We start from the raw sequence: 20,530 nt of genomic DNA, 5'->3' as shown, positions 1-20,530 counted from the left end.
ATGGGGAATTTTAACAGACTAAAATGATACCAGGGTCCTTGTTCCCCGGAGGCAAAGAATGAACTTGCCAAACACTCAAGGTAGGAAAGAAAGCCAGGGAGGCTTTTATTTAGAGAGAAACAGAGGAAAGAGCTCCCGGGGCATGCAGGATGGGGGACAGGAGAGTCTGCGGCCACCCGCCCCTCCCGCCCGCTCACCGCGGGTGCCCCCCCTCGCCCAGCTCCTTCCCCGCCCCACCGTGATCACCTGCAACTGCTGGGCCTCCTCCCCCAGCCCCGCAGGCGTCCGGGGGCTGGGGGTGGCGGTGGGCACACCTGCCTTCAGCCTGGCATCCCCGCCCAGAGGCAAGGCCAACCCGCAGGCGGGTCGGCGGGTCCCCCACCCCGCAGGCAGGCCTTGGGCTCCCTCCGCAGCCCGGGACCCCCTAAGCCCTGCGCCCCAATCGCCCCCACCCGCCGGCCAGCGCCGGCCTTAGACCCCCGTCCCTGGGCCCGGTCTGTGCTCCCAGAGGGAGGGCTTTTCCCCTCCTTGCCACAGTAGGGAGGTAGGGCAGGCCTGGCCCCACAGGAGGGGACCACCGTCTCTGGGCCCCTGGGTGCGCCCACCATCCGAGGTTGGTGTCCATGGCCCGAGCCCCAACCCCCACCCCGGGCACGGAGCAGGCCGACTGCCCCAGGCCACGTGCTGCGCTGGGCACCCTGCTACCGTGCGTCCCTCGCTGCTCCCCAGCAACAGCAGGTGTGCTCTGCAAGTGCCGGGGCGCCCATGCCGTTGACACGCAGAGCCAGAAGGACCGGACCACGCTCACACCCATCTCCAGGGCGCCTGGAGATTTGGCAAAATAGTGTGTTTGAACCACTGCCAGTTAAGTCCACTGTCTCTTTACTCTAACTCCCCTCATACTGAGTGGCTTTGAAGTGGCCATGGACATTTTAGGTCAAACCAAGCAAAGTGAAGTTGGGGAGACATTTGCTTTGGGTTTAATGCCATCAGAGCTAGGGCTAAGATGAGGTAAGGGAGCTGCCACAGGCACAGAATTAAAAGGGCACCCACCTTGCCCTCACCTGACCCTGAGAACAAACGCCCCTTAACATTTTCAGTCTCAGGCACCTGGCTTGCTTTTTCCAGCCCTGGCCCTGCTGGGGTACACTTATGTGGTCGACAATTCCTGTATGTAGTCATGTTCTTTCTAGCCATCAGGTGTAGGAAGGGCTACCAGTGGCACGCTTGCTACCCTCTGTGGGGTCACACTGGTGTCTACCTGGACTGTTCTACAGCCCTGGACGCTAGAAGGGCTCCAGGAACGAAGGAGTGCCAGTCTGTGGTGACTGAGGTGGGTGAGCCAGTCCGTAGTGACTCTCATGTAATTGTGACTAGTTTCCACTAGCCTGGAATATAAGATATATAAAATATAAAAATAAATATAAAACAGATGTATAGATTCATTTACTACATGTTACTGAATGGCAACCATATGTGCCCACTATATGAAGCACTGTTAACTCCACAGTGAACAAAACAAACACAGTCCTTTTTCTCATGAAGTTTACAGATAAACAGGCAAACAATATTAAATTACAATTGCATTAAGTGTTAGGAAAGAAAAATAAATAGTGAGGGCAGTTCCTGGCTTTCTTATTCACAGCTGCTTCCCCAGTACCTCAAATCATGGCTGGCACATAGTGGAAATTTAATATGCATAGAATGGTATGATGAATTACATATTCATCATGAGAAATTATAATACAGGGACAACTTAAAGTGTACGAAGTAGGGAACGGTAAGACATACAGAGAGGGAAAGAGAAGTGCTAACTATCCATGTGAAGTGGGTGGGGTGCAGAAAAGCATTCCAGGAAGAAAGTACAGCAGGCTTTTCTTTAAAAGTTTACCCTTTTGAAAGTTACAAGTCATAGATCATAATGAAACTATTTCCATTATAACTAGCCACAGATCAAATAATGCAACAAATAAAGCAGTAATTACAAGAAATGCATAGTATCAGTAAGACCACACTAATAATGGGAGACTTTAATACCACTCAGAGCAAGACGGATCTGATGATCCAAACATAAAAAAAAGTATAAAATAGCTAAACAACATAATCAACAAGGCATAGCTTACAGCTATATGTTCGGCTTTTCCAAAATACAACTTCTTCTCAAGGTATAATGATCATTCACAAAGTGAATTATGTATCAAGCACAAAGAAAATATCAGTAAGTTCCATAAAGAATAAATGTTACATGCTAAGCCAGATAAGTCAGACAAAGAAAGACAAGTACCATATAATATCACTTATATGAAGCATCTGAAAACAAAAATATAAAACCTATAAAAAACAGTGTGAAATAGTAGTTACCAGAGGGTTGGTTGTTGGGGAGGAGGAGAATAAGACTTACGTTGTTTAAGGGCACAAATTGAAATAAGAAGTAAGTAAGCCAGAGAGATCTAATGCACAGTGTAATGAACATAGACAATAATATCGTGCTATAATTTTTAATGTGACAAATATTGCTACCCCAGCAGTCATATTACAGTGTACCAATGTGTCAAAGCAACATGCTGTGCACCTTAAGTTTATACAATGTTAGGAGTCAAATGTATTCAGTTAAAACAAACAGGAGCTGAATCAGTGGTAGAATGCAAGGATTGTTTTTAATGTTATTCTATAAAGCATCAGTTGTAAGAAAAGCTGCAACAGTTCAAGAAAAATGGAGGGAAAATGGATAACCCCATGTTTCCAATCAGAAGGGCTTAATTACAGAGACTGAGAGTGAGGAGCGGCTTACCGAGTCTAAGCGGTAAATGAGCAACAAACTTATCCTTGCAGGTAGACCACCGAAGGCACCAACCAAACTCAGTGCAACGTCCAAGGTGTGATGAAAACTCCTAGACATTCAGACGTGTGAGGACGTAATAAGGAGCCCCAGAAAGAGCATTCCTAAGGAGGATAGAACATCGAGTTGAAGCCCAAGCAGCCTCGTGATTAACTGAAAGGGTCGCTGTGGCATTCCTTAGTGTAAATACTATTATATTTTAAGTACGTTTAACTATTGAACTAAAAACAAGAAATTGTACAAACATTCCCTGCTCACAATATAGTGAAACTAGGAATTATTAATGAGAACAAACAAACAAAAAAAAAAAGCTTTTGCATAGAAATAAAACATCCAAAACTTGAAGTTAAATTACAACTGGCAAACTGGGAGAAAACATTTGTGATATCTAACTCAGCTAAAATGTTACTCTTCCTCATATATAGGAGAGAACAGTGAAAAACTGGAGGCAGGTAAAATGCCCACTTCGGACTCCAAGGTTCTGCAGACACTGTAGCTATAGGCTTGCAAAAGAGATGAGCTCATGATGTGTTTACCATAAAACTATGCAGCTTCTTCTTACATGAACCAAATCAGCTCACACCTCTCTCTGGGTAAGTGTCTCTTTATCCCACTGATTCAGAATAAGTGGGTAGGAGAGAATCCTAGGCAGGTCATGGAAGGAAGCAAATTTGGCCTGTGAGTGAATTTTTTTTGAAGCCTCAAATTCAGATAAGCCAACAGCCTCAAGCTCAGAGAAGTGTTTTATTTATAACACAATGGGGAAATTTTCATCTTTATCTTTCCTCTGAAGACTCACAAAAATTAATATATTTTGGTATGAGATAATAAATTTTGGTTCCCATTTATTTCTCTGCGTAAACATGACTTGTCTGTCAACTTGCCCCATCAGTTCTCAAGATACATATTAGTATATGAATATTCTATTTTAGACTAAAGCTTTACAAATGCATTTTCAAACTTAGCATTCATGGGGGATGGGTGGGTAATGCTTTTAAATTCTAAATTTTAATTTATATATTCAATTTTGTTTCATTAATTTAGACAGTAAATAAATACACAAACAATTTAAAGTTCTTCAGGGGGAAATGAGGTTGTTATTCAAAGAATCCTCTTACATAGAGAGTTTAACCTCATACTCTACAAAATACCCAATAGTATTTTCTCATTAAGATCTTCCTTGTCTCAGTTTCAATCATACATTTCCAGTTGATGGTGTTAGCACTTAAGCATATGCTTTAATATTTGAGAAATTTCACATCAGAGGCAGTGAGAATGAGGCTGCAGTTACATTAAAAGTAAACAAAACAAAGTGGTGACAGTAGCGATCTCTCCTTCCTGACTCCAGGGATGTAATAATATAATTACTGGGAATCAGATAAAGAGAATTTGTGGCAATTAATTTTTCTCCATATACTATTTTATTCAAAATACTCTTTTCCCTTTCCTTGGAAATAGATACACCAGAACCCATTTAGAGAAGAAAACTTAGGACACAATGACCTTGGCTTGGCCTTGATCTCTTTGCTTGGGTTTCGACATTTTTCTTCCAAACTGTATCATATGCACTTAACATGAACAGATGAATGTGAACTAATCAGGATTCCTTGTTACTAAGCCACAGAGAAATGATAACAAAGTAAAATGTGCTTAGGGAGAAAGTCAGACTGGCTGTTATTTCATTATTGAGTTGATGAATGGGAGTAAAATCTTAACGCAGGATGGTTTACACTTCACAGCAGTGTCTGTATTCATGCATTCATTCATTAATTTATATTTATTTATTTATATGTATTTATTTTTAGTAGTGTCTGTATTTATAATGTCTCTTACTCCAAAGTCAGCATTGGGCTCTCAGCCAAGACCTCCCTCCTGCTTCCGCACGTTCCTCCTCAAGCACAGGGCCAAGCCCACGCACCTGACCGTCGGTCACTTGGCCCTGATCCACACAGTGGTGCTCCTAACCATGGGGCTCATGGCTACAGATATTTTTGGGTCTCAGGAATCTTGGCATATCATCAAATATAAAGCAGTCATCTTCTTGAGCAGGTTGATGCGGGGCCTCTCCATTTGCACCACATGCCTGCTGAGTGTCCTCCAGGCCGTTACCCTCAGCCCCAGGAGCTCCTGTTTGGCAAAGCTCAAACATAAATCCTCAAGTCACGACGTGTATTTCTTTCTCTTCTTATGTCTCTTCAATATGTTTATTAGTGGACGTTACATATTCTCCACCATTTCTACCCCCAATGTGACCTCTGCCGATGTTCTGTTTGTCACTGAATCCTGCTCTCTGTGGCCGTGAACTACCTCCTAAAGCGCACATGTTTTGTCCTTGTGACCTTCCGGGATGTTGCCCTTGTAGAGCTCATGGGCATCCCGAGCAGCTGCGTGGTGACGCTCCTGTACAGGCACTAGAGGCAGTCCTGGCATCTTCACAGCACCAAGCTTTCTCCGAAAGCCTCCCCGGAGAGCAGGGCCACGCAGGCCATTCTGTTCATGTGTTTCTTTGTGGTCGTGTACTTTGTGGGCTGTGCTATCTCCTCCTCGTCAGGAACGTTGTGGAGCAATGAACCAGTTCATCTGTGTGTCCAGTTGCTTGTGGGTGACTTCTATGCCACAAGCAGTCCTTTGGTGCTGTTCAGTACTGAAAAAAGAATAATCAGTGTCTTAAAATCCATGTGGGGGAAGGACAGAAAATGTTTAATTTAATCCTTCATTGGTAGATAACTTCAAGATGAGCCAATATTTTGACTTCAAAATGACTAATCATGGTATACAGAATATGCTCCCAGCATCCCATGAAAATATGAAATGACCTTTCTGCTAAACCTATTAACTTTGATCCCTGTGGCATAACTGACCCTCCCTTCTTGGACACCACCTGGACCAAGTTAATAGAGGCCTGCTGTAGTCAGATTGGTTAGGATCCAGCTGGTCAAATCTGGAACATTCTGAGCATCAAAGTCAGTAATGCTAGATTGGAACCCAGTGGATAAAATAGGAAGCCGTGAGTCCATGATGATATAATAATGAAGGGGATATTTAAAGTCTTCATTATGGTAGAAAGCCAAATAAACATAGGAGCAGCAGTGGAAACGGAAGATCACAAATGTCCAGCCAGTGTGCTGATGGTTGATCCAGTGGGAATAGTCAACCTTTACCGAGTATGGTGAGTGAGTCAGAAAGAAGCAAGGTGTAGACAGGATCCTGGAATCACGCCACGTAAAATCCCGTTCAAAGGGAAATACTTTTTGCTGTGTGGAGATACACAGCAGGTATTTCCTGCAGTTATCAAGGCGATCTCTAGTGATGGTGCAGGTGGTTTCCCGTTCCCCGTGATGCGGTACGCTGAGGAGAGCGCAGCATCTGGGCGGGGTGTTCCTGCTGGGAATCCAGTGCCAGAGCGTGCTTAGGGGGAGGTGCTGACCAGACTTGACTGTGGTCATTTGAGCTCCTTAAATCTGTCAAGGTCATGAAAATGAGGGGAAAATCTCAGGACTGGATATTTCTTATATAATTGTTGAAATCTGAAGTGGGCTTATACTGAATTATCCACAGTCATAATTTCATGATCAGGGGTTTTGTAGGAGTCATTTGGTAAAGCCTCCTCTAACAGGCACAAGTACACCGGAGTATTTTAAGGGAAGGGAGAAATGGCTAAAGTGATAACCACTGAAGAATCTTCGTGATGGCGTGTTGGTACCCGAGCTCCTCAGCTGGTTCCCGGGTGCATTCTGAGCTCAGCTGTGCATGCAACGACTGCAGAAAGGGTCAGGCCACTCCAGATTGATAGGTGGATGGTTTAATAAGCAAGGGAACTTACACAGGATCCCTTTCTTAAGGGCCTGAGTTGAGATCTCCGCACCTGCCTGCCATATCCTACATGCTTATATAGAGGCTGTAAGGTTCAGTGATGTATACCCTCCAGATGGTCTCAATACGATATCACTGTCTCAAGGAGGGGTCCTTGGGGCAGCTGCTGGGAGCACAGTAGACCAGAATGCACATTCCATGGACAGCAGAGAGGGGGAGGAGCTTCGGATTGCCAGAGTCCAGCTATCTGATAAATCAGAGGTCACATCCTCTCAATGACCTCCACTAATGAGGGATATCAGTACTACTTTGTACGGCTTTGCAAGCTTCCTAAAAGTTTCAATATTGGCAACCCTCTTCTAAATGACCATGACAATAGTATGCCATTAAAGGAGATCTGATCTCAAACTTTGTTGTAGAGGAGAAGCCTTACTAAATGCCAGTAAATGGACATTTTTGTAAAGCATGTCTTGCTAAGATATTATATGGGAAAATAAAGAGTAAAACACATGGGATCAGTCCAGAACACGTGAGATTCTATTACCCACTACAGATCCCTGACCTATAATGGTTCAACTTAGTTTTTTGACTTTGTGATGGTGATAAAGCAATAGGCATGCAGTAGAAACCATACTACTTCAAGTTTTGAATTTTGATCTTTTCCTGAGCTAGTGGTAATGTGGTATGATACTGTCTCATGATGAAGGGCACTGGCAGCCAGCCACAGGTCCTGGGTCAGTCGTGCAATCACAAAAGCAAACAATTGATACACTCACAACTGTTCTGTTTCTCACTTTTGGTACAGTATTCAATAAATTGCATGAGATATTCAACATTTATTTAAACATAGGCTTTTTGATAGGTGATATTGCCCAATGTAAGATAATGTAAGTATTCTGATCACATTTAAGGTAAACAAAGGTAAACTATGATGTTCAGTCAGTGATGTGAATTAAATGAATGTCTGATTAACAATGGGTATACCGGGACATAACCATATTGTAAGTCAAGGAAGAAGAAAAATGCGGTGGGATGCAGAAGAATGAAATTGGACTCATCACGTGCCACTCGCGATAACTAACTCAAAATGATTATAGGCTTAGACGTAAGAATGGAAACCATAAAATCCATATACAAAAACATGAGGAGAGTTCCTTGATGTCATCTTGGCAATGCTTTTTTTGGATATGAAACCAAATGCACAGGCAAAAAACACAAAAATTAATAAGTGGGACTACATCAAACGAAAAAGTTCCTTCACAACAAAAAGAAAAATTTAACAAAATAGAGAGGCAACATAAGAAATAGGAGAAAATATTCACAAATCACATGTCTGATAAAGAGTTAATATCCAAAATACATAAAGAACTCATACAACTCAATAGGAATCCCCCAAAAATCCAATTTTAAGATGGGCAGAGGGGCAGAGGAGTGGGAAGATAGTGGTGTAGGAAGAACCTAAACCTACCTCCTTCCCCCTAAATGCTGAATCTACTCCTAAATACAGGTCATTTGCTCTGTTCCTGAGGGTGAACTGACACCCGAGTGAACATCTTATATATAATGAAGGACAGAGAGACCGTATAGGAAATGTCAGGAGAGATGGAGCCGTTGTAATAGTGGGAATCCCAACCCCAGTGCTGCGCCCTGTAGTCGGGAGGGTCGTCATTGAAGGATCCAGGCACAGAATTCACCTGCCCTGGGAAGAGGAGAAAAGTTGTAGTTTAAAGTACATCTAGATTTTAAGTGAAAGAAGCTGATATTCAGAACTAAAGCACCCATCATTCAGTGTAGGGAAATGCTGGAACTCTCTCTGGGTTCAAAGGTCCTGGTGAGCACCACTGTTTGACTCGGCACACACAGCCGGGAGTAGGGTGTGGGTGCACAATCCAATTCCAGAATTGGACTAGGTGGCCTCTCAGTCTGTGCCCTCACCCAAACAGCTCTGCTGGAGAACTATCAGTTCAATATGTTTGCACCAGTGGGAGTTCTTGTTGAAGTTCACCCTGCTTGCGCTGGGAAGCAACCCCTGCCTCTGCCAAGATACCCAGAACATACCACCCTGCACCTATCACCATCTACCAGTGTGCTCCCCACAAACCTAATCCTGGAGATCCCCAGAATGTGAAACCATTCATCACTGACCTGAGATACCCCCCCCCCAGGTGTGGACCCACATGGTACTGACACAGGAGATCCCCAGAGTATGCCTCCAGCCCACCACCCACAAACTCCTGCTGCAACGCAGACCACTGGTGTCCACTCAGGAGACCCTCTGGCCAGGCCCCTCAGACTGTCTCACAGTCCTAGGAGTACTGGCACCAGAACACACCCATCTCATGCTTACTCATCCTCCTGTCAGTCAGCTAAAAACAACATGCCATGAAGTTTGCCCTGACCTTCTTCTACAAGGCCAATCCTTCAAGACTGGGTTAGGTACATGCCATGAAGTTTTCCCCGACCTTCTTCTACAAGGGCAATCCTTCAAGACTGGGTTAGGTAACCCTTTTGACTAAATTCCTGGGCACAAGCAAAGAGAGTCAAGCAAAAGAGAAGACAGAAGAATGTGCTCCAAAAGTCAGAACAAGACAAAACTTCAGGAAGATACCTAAAGGAAATGGAGTTAAGCAAGCTACTGGATAAAGAGTTCAATACAATGGTTATAAAGATGCTCACTGGACTCGAAAGGTAAAAGAATCCAAATTGGTTAAGAAGAAATAAAACTGTCACAATTTGCACATGATATGATACTATATATAGAGTACCCTAGAGGTGCTACCAAAAGACTATTAGTACTAACAAATGGATTTGGTAAAGTTGTAGGATACAAAGTCCACATACAGAAATCTGCTGAATTCCTGTATATTAATAATGGAGTAACAGAAAGAGAAATCAAGAAAACAATTCTATTTACAATTGCGTCAGATAGAATAAAAAACCTAGAAATAAACTTGGTTAGGAGGTGAAAGAAATATACTCTGAAAACTATAAAACATTGGTGAAAGAAACTGAAGGCAGAATTAAATGGAAATCTATCCCATACTCATGGTTAGGAAGAATTTTGTCAAAAAGAATATTGTCAAAATGGCCATCCTGCCCAAAGCAATTCATGGATTCAGTGCAATCCCCATCAAAATACCAATGGCATTTTTCAATGAACTAGAGTGAATGATCCTGAAATTTGTGTAGAACCACAAAAGAACCCGAATAGCCAAAGCAATCTTGAGAAAGAAGAATAAAGCTGGGGGCATTAAGCTCCTTGATTTCAGGCTGTACTACAGAGCTATCAGTATAAAAACAGTATGGGACTGGCACAAGAATAGACACATAGACCAGTGGAACAGAATAAAAATCCCAGAAGTAAACTCCCACATATATAGTCAATTAAGGAGTCAAGAATATACAATGGGAAAAGACAGTCTCTTCAATAAATGGTCTTGGGGAAATGGCAAGTGAATGAAACTGGATTACTTTCTAACATCATGCTCAAAAGTAAACTCAAAATGGATGGAAGACCTAAATATAAGACATGAAACCATAAAACTTTTAGAAGAAAACACAGGCAAAATCTCTTTAACATAAGCATGAATAATTTTTTTCTGGATATGTTCCCCCAGGCAAGGAAAACAAAAGCAAAAATAAACAAGAAAGACTATGTCAAAGTAAAAAGCTTCTGCACAACAAAGGAAACCATCAACAAAACAAAAAGGCAGCCTATTGTATGGAAGAATATATTTGCAAATGACATATCTAATAAAGGGCTAATATCCAAAATACGTAAACAACTCATATGACTCAACACCAAAAACACCAAGTAACTCAATTAAAAAATTGGTAGAGGACTCGAACAGACATTTTTCCGAAGAAGACATACAGATGTCCAGCAGGCACATGAAAAGATGCTCCACATCTCTATAATAATCAGGGAAATGCTAATCAAAACCCCAATGAGATATCACCTTATACCAGTCAGAATGGCTAATATCAAAATAACAAACATGGCTAGAATGTGGAGAAAGGGAACGCTTGTACCCTGTTTTTTTTTTTTTGAGAGGGTATCTCTCATATTTATTGATCAAATGGTTGTTAACAACAATAAAATTCTGTATAGGGGACTCAATGTACAATCATTAATCAACCCCAAGCTTAATTCTCAACAGTCTCCAATCTTCTGAAGCATAACAAACAAGTTCTTACATAGTGAATAAGTTCTTACATGGTGAACAGTGCAAGGGCAGTCATATCACAGAAACTTTCGGTTTTGATCATGTATCATGAGCTATGAACAATCAAGTCATATGATTATCCATTTGATTTTTATATGTGATTTATATGTGAATCCCACATTTCTCCCATATATATATATTTTTTTTTACTAAAATGCTGAAGTGGTAAGTAGATGCAAGATAAAGGTAGAAAACATAGTTTAGTGCTGTAAGAGGGCAAATGTAGATGATCAGGTCTGTGCCTATTGACTAAGTATTAATCCAAGCTAGACAAGGGCAACAAAACATCCACAGATGCAGAAGATTTCTCTCAAAACAAGGGGGGTGAGGTTCTAAGCCTCACCTCTGTTGATCCCCAATTTCTCACCTGATGGCCCCCCTGTGACTGTGCCTGTCTTAGGTTGTTCCTCCCTTGAAGAATCTTACCCGTCTCTGGCTAACCAGCCATCTTCTGGGGCCATACAGGAAGATGTAAAGTTGATAAATGAGAGAGAACAATATTCTTTGAAAAGGTTAGCTTTTCACTTCTTTGCAGATTTATGCCCTATGGCTTCTATGCCCAGCATTTGTCTTGAGGTATCTTTACCACTTGGAAGAATTTTGATACTTGGTAATTTTTTATATGAGGCATGAATTCTACTAAAGGGTTGTAATTAGAAAGGAAGAAGAAAAGCTATAGAAGTAGCAGATGGAAGAAAGCATGGGAAGATTGATTATTTCTTTGACATAACTTCTTGTAGAGTAACATAAGCATGTATAGGTTTTAACAAGCTTGTACCCTGTTTTTGGAAATGTATATTGGCGCAGCTAGTATGGAAAGGAGATGGAAATTTCTAAAATAACTAAAAATAGAAATACCATATGACTCTGCAATTCTGCTCCTGGGAATTTATCCAAAAAACACAAAATCACTAATCTGAAAAGACATATATACCCCTACATTTAATGCAACATTATTTACAATATTGAAGATATAGAAGAAACTTAAGTGTCCATTTATAGACCAATGGGTAAAGAACATGTGCATACATACAGAAGAGAATATTACTTGGATAATAAAAGGTGTGAAAATTTGTCATTTGTGAGAACACTAATGAGCCTACAGGATATTATGCTAAGTGAATTAAGTTGGACAGGGAAAGATGAATATTTTATGATTTCACTTCTATGTGGAATCTGAAAAAGAGAACAAAGAAGCAAAACAGAGGTGAATTCACAAACACAGAGAACTGACTGTTGTTTACCATAAGTGACGGATGGGGGTTAAGTGAAATGGGTCAAGCAGGTAAAGAGGTAGAAATGTCAAATTATAAAATAAATCAGCCACAGAGATGTAAGAATAACATAGGGAATCTAGTCACTTATATTATAATTTCTTTGTATGTTGACAAATGGAAATACAACTTATATGGTGAGCATTTAGTAGTGCACATAACTGTCAAGTCACTATGTAGTATATCTGAAACCAATATAATATTGTCTATCAATTAAATTTCAAAAAAAATTTGTAGAAGTGAATAGACACTTTTCCAAAGGGGTATGAGAAATGTGGGTAAAATTGTAATATTTCCAGAATATCTCACCTGGCATAATGTTCCTCATGTAATTGTAGATTAATGATACCAAAAAAAAAAAAAGGTTACACACTTAGAAAATGTGGGTGACCTCAGAGAGAGGAGCGGCCTGAAAGGCTGGGGGTTCCCCCTTTTAAGGATTGTTTAGGAATGTGAGTAAGAGCTGGGGGTGCAGACTTTATAACTTCCTGGGCATTAAAATACAATCTTTAAGATGGAATCCTTCCTGCCTTTCAGTATGTTGTGTAAGGCTGGGCTTCCATGCTAAATTAGTTGCCTAGGTTACAAACTACTTAATTAGGGCCAGAAGGAGAAAAAAACCAGCACATAGGTAAAGGTAAAAAAATAAGCTGGGTGCCCAGCACAAGCCACTAGAGGTCGCTGTTCTCCCAGGAGGGGAAGGCCACAAGCCAACAAGAAGGGAAGTCCTTCCAGCCATCACTTGTGCCGGCTCCACAAACTATCTCTATCGCCATGAAAAGGCAAAATTTGAGGCAGACAAAGATCACAGAGTCAACACCTGAGAAGGAGACAGACATAACCAGCCCTCCTGAAAAAGACTTCAAATTAAAAATCATAAACATGCTGACAGAGATGCAGAGAAATATACAAGAGCTAAGGGATGAAATCCAGAGGGAGATTACAGACGTCCAGAGGGAGATTACAGATGCCTGGAAGGAGATTACAGAAGTGAAACAAACTCTGGAAGGATTTATAAGCAGAATGGATAAGATGCAAAAGGTCATTGATGGAATAGAAACCAGAGAACAGGAAACATTAGAAGCTGACACAGAGAGAGATAAAAGGATCTCCAGGAATGAAACAATATTAAGAGAACTGTGTGACCAATCCAAAAGGAACAATATCCGTGTTATAGAGGTACCAGAGGAAGAGAGAGAAAAAGGGATAGAAAGTGTCTTTGAAGAAATAATTGCTGAAACTTCCCCAAACTGGGGGAGGAAATAATCGATCAGACCACAGAAGTACACAGAACTCCCAATAGAAAGGACCCAAGGAGGACAACACCAAGACACATAATAATTAAAATGGCAAAGATCAAGGATAAGGAAAGAGTTTTAAAGGCAGCTAGAGAGAAAAAGGTCACCTATAAAGGAAAACCCATCAGGCTAACATCAGACTTCTCAACAGAAACCTTACAGGCCAGAAGAGAATGGCATGATATATTTAATGTAATGAAACAGAAGGGCCTTGAACCAAGGATACTGTATCCAGCACGATTATCATTTAAATATGAAGGAGGGATTAAACAATTCCCAGACAAGCAAAAGTTGAGGGAATTTGCCTCCCACAAACCACCTCTACAGGGTATTTTAGAGGGACTGTTCTAGACGGGAGCACTCCTAAGACTAAACAGATGTCACCAGAGAAAATAAAATCACAGCAAAGAAAGCAGACCAACCAAATACTAACTAAAGGCAAAAAATAAAATCAACTACCCACTGAAAGCAGTTAAAGGAAACATGAAAGAGCACAGAATAAAACAACCAACATATAAAGAATGGAGGAGGAGGAATAAGAAGGGAAGGGAGAAAAGAATCTCCAGACAGTGTATATAACAGCTCAATAAGCGAGCTAAGTTAGGCACTAAGATACTAAAGAGGCTAACCTTGAACCTTTGGTAACCACGAACCTAAAGCCTGCAATGGCAATAAGTACATATCTCTCAATAGTCACCCTAAATGTAAATGGACTTAATGTACCAATCAAAAGACACAGAGTAATAGAATGGGAAAAAAGCAAGACCCATCTATATGCTGCTTACAAGAAACTCACCTTAAACCCAAAGACAAGCACAGACTAAAAGTCAAGGGATGGAAAAACATATTTCAAGCAAACAACAGTGAGAAGAAAGCAGGGGTTGCAGTACTAATATCAGACAAAATAGACTTCAAAACAAAGAAAGTAACAAGAGATAAAGAAGGACACTACATAATGATAAAGGGCTCAGTCCAACAAGAGGATATAACCATTCTAAATATATATGCACCCAATACAGGAGCACCAGCATATGTGAAACAAATACTAACACAACTAAAGGGGGAAACAGAATGCAATGCATTCATTTTAGGAGACTTCAACACACCACTCACCCCAAAGGATAGATCCACTGGGAAGAAAATAAGTAAGGACACACAGGCACTGAACAACACACTAGAACAGATGGACCTAATAGACATCTATAGAACTCTACATCCAAAAACAACAGGATATACATTCTTCTCAAGTGCACATGGAACATTCTCCAGAATAGACCACATACTAGCTCACAAAAAGAGCCTCAGTAAATTCCAAAAGATTGAAATTCTACCAACCAATTTTTCAGACCACAAAGGTATAAAAGTAGAAATAAATTCTACAAAGAAAACAAAAAGGCTCACAAACACATGGAGGCTTAACAACATGCTACTAAATAATCAATGGATCAATGAACAAATCAAAATAGAGATCAAGGAATATATAGAAACAAATGACAACAACAACACAAAGCCCCAACTTCTGTGGGACGCAGCGAAAGCAGTCTTAAGAGGAAAGTATATAGCAATCCAGGCACACTTGAAGAAGGAAGAACAATCCCAAATGAATAGTCTAACATCACAATTATCGAAACTGGAAAAAGAAGAACAAATGAGGCCTAAAGTCAACAGAAGGAGGGACATAATAAAGATCAGAGAAGAAATAAACAAAATTCAGAAGAATAAAACAATAGCAAAAATCAATGAAACCAAGAGCTGGTTCTTTGAGAAAATAAACAAAATAGATAAGCCTCTAGCCCAACTTATCAAGAGAAAAAGAATCAACACAAATCAACATAATCAGAAATGAGAATGGAAAAATCACGACAGACTCCACAGAAATACAAAGAATTATTAAGGACTACTATGAAAACCTATATGACAACAAGCTGGAAAACCTAGAAGAAATGGACAACTTCCTAGAAAAATACAACCTCCCAAGACTGACCAAGGAAGAAACACACAAGTTAAACAAACCAATTACGAGCAAAGAAATTGAAACGGTAATCAAAAAACTACCCAAGAACAAAACCCCGGGGCCGGACGGATTTACCTCAGAATTTTATCAGACACACAGAGAAGACATAATACCCATTCTCCTTAAAGTGTTCCAAAAAATAGAAGAAGAGGGAATACTCCCAAACTCATTCTATGAAGCCAACATCACCCTAATACCAAAACCAGGCAAAGACCCCACCAAAAAAGAAAATTACAGACCAATATCCCTGATGAATGTAGATGCAAAAATACTCAATAAAATATTAGCAAACAGAATTCAACAGTATATCAAAAGGATCATACACCATGACCAAGTGGGATTCATCCCAGGGATGCAAGGATGGTACAACATTTGAAAATCCATCAACATCATCCACCACATCAACAAAAAGAAGGACAAAAACCACATGATCATCTCCGTAGATGCTGAAAAAGCATTTGACAAAATTCAACATCCATTCATGATAAAAACTCTCGGCAAAATGGGAATAGAGGGCAAGTACCTCAACATAATAAAGGCCATATATGATAAACCCACAGCCAGCATTATACTGAACAGCAAGAAGCTGAAAGCATTTCCTCTGAGATCGGGAACAAGACAGGGATGCCCACTCACCCCACTGCTATTTAACATAGTACTGGAGGTCCTAGCCACAGCAATCAGACAACACAAAGAAATACAAGGAATCCAGATCGGTAAAGAAAAAGTTAAACTGCCACTATTTGCAGTTGATATGATACTGTACATAAAAAACCCTAAAGACTCCACTCCAAAACTACTAGAACTGATATCGGAATACAGCAAAGTTGCAGGATACAAAATGAACACACAGAAATCTGTAGCTTTCCTATACACTTACAATGAACCAATAGAAAGAGAAATCAGGAAAACAAATCCATTCACCATTGCATCAAAAAGAATAAAATACCTAGGAATAAACCTAACCAAAGAAGTAAAAGACTTATACTCTGAAAACTACAAGTCACTCTTAAGAGAAATTAAAGGGGACACTAATAAATGGAAACTCATCCCATTCTCATGGCTAGGAAGAATTAATATTGTCAAAATGGCCATCCTGCCCAAAGCAATATACAGATTTGATGCAATCCCTCTCAAATTACCAGCAATATTCTTCAATGAATTGGAACAAATAATTCAAAAATTCATATGGAAACACCAAAGACCCCAAATAGCCAAAGCAATCCTGAGAAAGAAGAATAAAGTAGGGGGGATATCACTCCCCACCTTCAAGCTCTACTACAAAGCCATAGTAATCAAGACAATCTGGTACTGGCACAAGAACAGAGCCACAGACCAGTGGAACAGATTAGAGACTCCAGAAATTAACCCAAACATATATGGTCAATTAATATTTGATAAAGGAGCCATGGACATACAATGGCAAAATGACAGTCTCTTCAACAGATGGTGCTGGCAAAACTGGACAGCTACATGTAGGAGAATGAAACTGGACCATTGTCTCACCCCATATACAAAAGTTAACTCAAAATGGATCAAAGACCTGAATGTAAGTCATGAAACCATTAAACTCTTGGAAAAAAACATAGGCAAAAACCTCTTATACATAAACATGAGTGACCTCTTCTTGAACATATCTCCCCGGGCAAGGAAAACAACAGCAGAAATGAACAAGTGGGACTACATTAAGCTGAAAAGCTTCTGTACAGCAAAAGACACCATCAATACAACAAAAAGGAACCCTACAGTATGGAGAATATATTTGTAAATGACAGATCCGATAAAGGCTTGACATCCAGAATATATAAAGAGCTCACACGCCTCAACAAACAAAAAACAAATAACCCAGTTAAAAAATGGGCAGAGGAACTGAACAGACAGTTCTCCAAAAAAGAAATACAGATGGCCAACAGACACATGAAAAGATGCTCCACATCACTGATTTTCAGAGAAATGCAAATTAAAACTATAGTGAGGTATCACCTCACACCAGTAAGGATGGCTGCCATCCAAAAGACAAACAACAACAAATGTTGGCGAGGCTGTGGAGAAAGGGGAACCCTCCTACACTGCTGGTGGGAATGTAAATTAGTTCAACCATTGTGGAAAGCAGTATGGAGGTTCATCAAAATGCTCAAAACAGACCTACCATTTGACCCAGGAATTCCACTCCTAGGAATTTACCCTAAGAACGTAGCAATCAAGTTTGAGAAAGACAGATGCACCCCTATGTTTATCGCAACACTATTTACAATAGCCAAGAATTGGAAGCAACCTAAATGTCCATTGGTAGATGAACGGATAAAGAAGATGTGGTACATATACACAATGGAATACTACTCAGCCATAAGAAGTGGAAAAATCCAACCATTTGCAGCAACATGGATGGAGCTGGAGAGTATTATGCTCAGTGAAATAAGCCAAGCGGAGAAAGAGAAATACCAAATGATTTCACTCATGTGAGGAGTATAAGAACAAAGGAAAAACTGAAGGAACAACACAGCAGTGGAGTTACAGAACCCAAAAATGGACTCACAGGTACCAAAGGGAAAGGAACTGGGGAGGATGGGTGGGCAGGGAGGGATAAGGGGGGGAAGAAGAAGGGGGGCATTAAGATTAGCATGCGGGGGGGGAGGGAGAAAGGGGAGGGTGGGCTGAACAACACAGAGAGGACAAGTAGTGACTCTACAACATTTTGCTAAGCTGATGGACTGTAACCGTAATGTGGTTGTTAGGGGGGACCTGATATAGGGGAGAGCATAGTAAACATAGTATTCTTCATGTAAGTGCAGATTAAAGATTAAAAAAGAAAAAGCAGTTCCTGTGTGCTGACCTCCAATGAGTTCTACACAGTGGTATAGAGGGCATGTCAAAGTGTGGGCAAAGGGTCTGTTTGTTTCTATGCAGAAGATCAAGGCCTAGCTTGGATACCCAGAAAATGAACTAAGATACGATATGAGGAAGAGCTTCTGGCATCAGCACTCTCTGGAGGACTCGTGCTGGGGGATGATCATCAAAAAGCCTCCACAGGGATCCGGACAATGCCCTGGACTTGCCATTGGAATGAGGAGGGAGATGTCTAGGCTGGCATGTGCATACAGTGAGACAACGAATTTGACCGGATCTGTACTGTTGGAACTCAACCAGGAGTTGGGAGGGGTGCAAGTTGTAGCACCCCAAAATCTCATGACTATAGACTATCTACAGTTAAAAGAACATATGGGATGTGAACAGATCCCAGAAATGGGTTGCTTTAATTTGTCTGATTTCTCTCAGACTGTTCAAGTACAGTTGGACAATATCCATCATATCATACACAAATTTTCACAAAATCCTAGGGTGCCTAAATGGCTTTCTTGGCTTCACTGGAGATGGATAGTAATTATAGATTTGCTTTGTTTGTGTCACCGTATTCCTATTATGTTAATATGTGAGCGCAAGTTAGTTAGTAGTTTAAAACCTATACATGCTTAAGGTACTCTACAAGAAGATATGTCAAAGAAATAATCAATCCTCCCATGTTTCCTTCCATATGCTACCTCTATAGCTTTTCTTCTTCCTTCCTAATTACAATCCTTAAATAGAATTCGTGCCTCATATTGAATTTACCGAGTATCATAATTCCTCCAGGTGGTAAAGATACCTCGAGACAAGTGCTGGGCATAGAAGCCACAGGGCATAAATCTGCAAAGAAGTAAAAAGCTAACCTTTTCAAACAGTATGGCTTCTCTCTCACTTACCAACTTTACATTTCCCTGTATGGCCCCGGAAGATGACTGGTTAGCCAGAGACGGGTAAGATTCCTGAAGGGAGGAACAACTTAAGACAGGCACAGTCGCAGGGGGGCCATCAGGTGAGAAATTGGGGATCAACAGAGGTGAGGCTCAGAACCTCACGCCCCCTGTTTTGAGAGAAATCTTCTGCATCCGTGGATGTTTTGCTGCCCTTGTCTAGCTTGGATTAATACTTAGTCCATAGGCACACACCTGATCATCTACATTTGCCCTCTTACAGCACTAAACTATGTTTTCTACCTTTATCTTACATCTACCTACCACTTCAGCATTTTATTAAAAATAAAAATAATAATAATAATAGTAAAGGGAGAAATGTGGGATCCACATATAAATCAAGTAGAAAAATCAAACAAATATTCATACTTGACCTGATTGTTTATAGTTCATAATGCGTGATCAGAACCGAAAGTTTCTGTGATGACTGCCCTTGTACTGTTCACCATGTAAGAATTTATTCACTATGTAAGAATTCGTTCACCATGTAAGAACTTGATCATTATGCTTCACAAGATTGGAGACTGACGAGAATTAGGCTTGAGATGGATTAATGATTGTGCATTGAGCATTGACCCCCCTATACAGAATTTTATTGTTGTTAACAACCATTTGACCAATAAATTTGAGAGATGCCCTCTCAAAAAAAAAAAAATCAAATGAATATTCATATTTGACCTGATTGTTTATAGTTCATAATCAGTGATCAAAACGAAAGTTTCTGTGATGACTGCCCTTGTACTGTTCACCATATAAGAACTTATTCACTATGTAAGAATTTGTTCACCATGTAAGAACTTGATCATTATGCTTCACAAGATTGGAGACTGACGAGAATTAGGCTGGGGGTGGATTAATGTTTGTGCATTGAGCATTGACTCCCCTATACAGAGTTTTATTGTTGTTAACAACCATTTGATCAATAAATATGAGAGATGCCCTCTCAAAAAAAAAAAAGTAAGTTTCTTAGCATCCTCTTTAACAAACAGACAATAACTCAGTGGACAGGTTGTAGAGGAGGAAATACACGGATGGGGGGGGGAGGTGGGGGTCTGAGCTGACAGCCAAGATGATGAGCAGGTTCCCAAACACAGTGGCCAGGTACAAAGACAGGAACAGCCCCAAGAGAGCAGACTGACTCTCTGGCTTCTCAGCAAGTCCCCGGATGAGAAATCCTGGGAACTCGTGTGGTTTCCTGATTCCATGTAAATGAGTGTCTGACAAGAGAGAAGTACAAGCAAGACTCAGTCAAATGACCAACAGGAATCTCAGAAA

The 20,530-nt window shown here is 40.7% G+C and overlaps 1 pseudogene; it reads left to right on the top strand.

The window, feature by feature from the left end:
- Nucleotides 1-623: 623 nt before the first annotated feature.
- On the top strand, nt 624-6,862 carry LOC108389646 (vomeronasal type-1 receptor 90-like; annotated as a pseudogene).
- Nucleotides 6,863-20,530: the final 13,668 nt, after the last annotated feature.

Source organism: Manis javanica, chromosome 13 (genome assembly GCF_040802235.1).
Source record: "Manis javanica isolate MJ-LG chromosome 13, MJ_LKY, whole genome shotgun sequence".
Lineage (NCBI taxonomy): Eukaryota > Metazoa > Chordata > Mammalia > Pholidota > Manidae > Manis > Manis javanica.
Note: the sequence above shows the minus strand (reverse complement) of the source record. Positions and strands in the feature narration are given on the sequence as shown.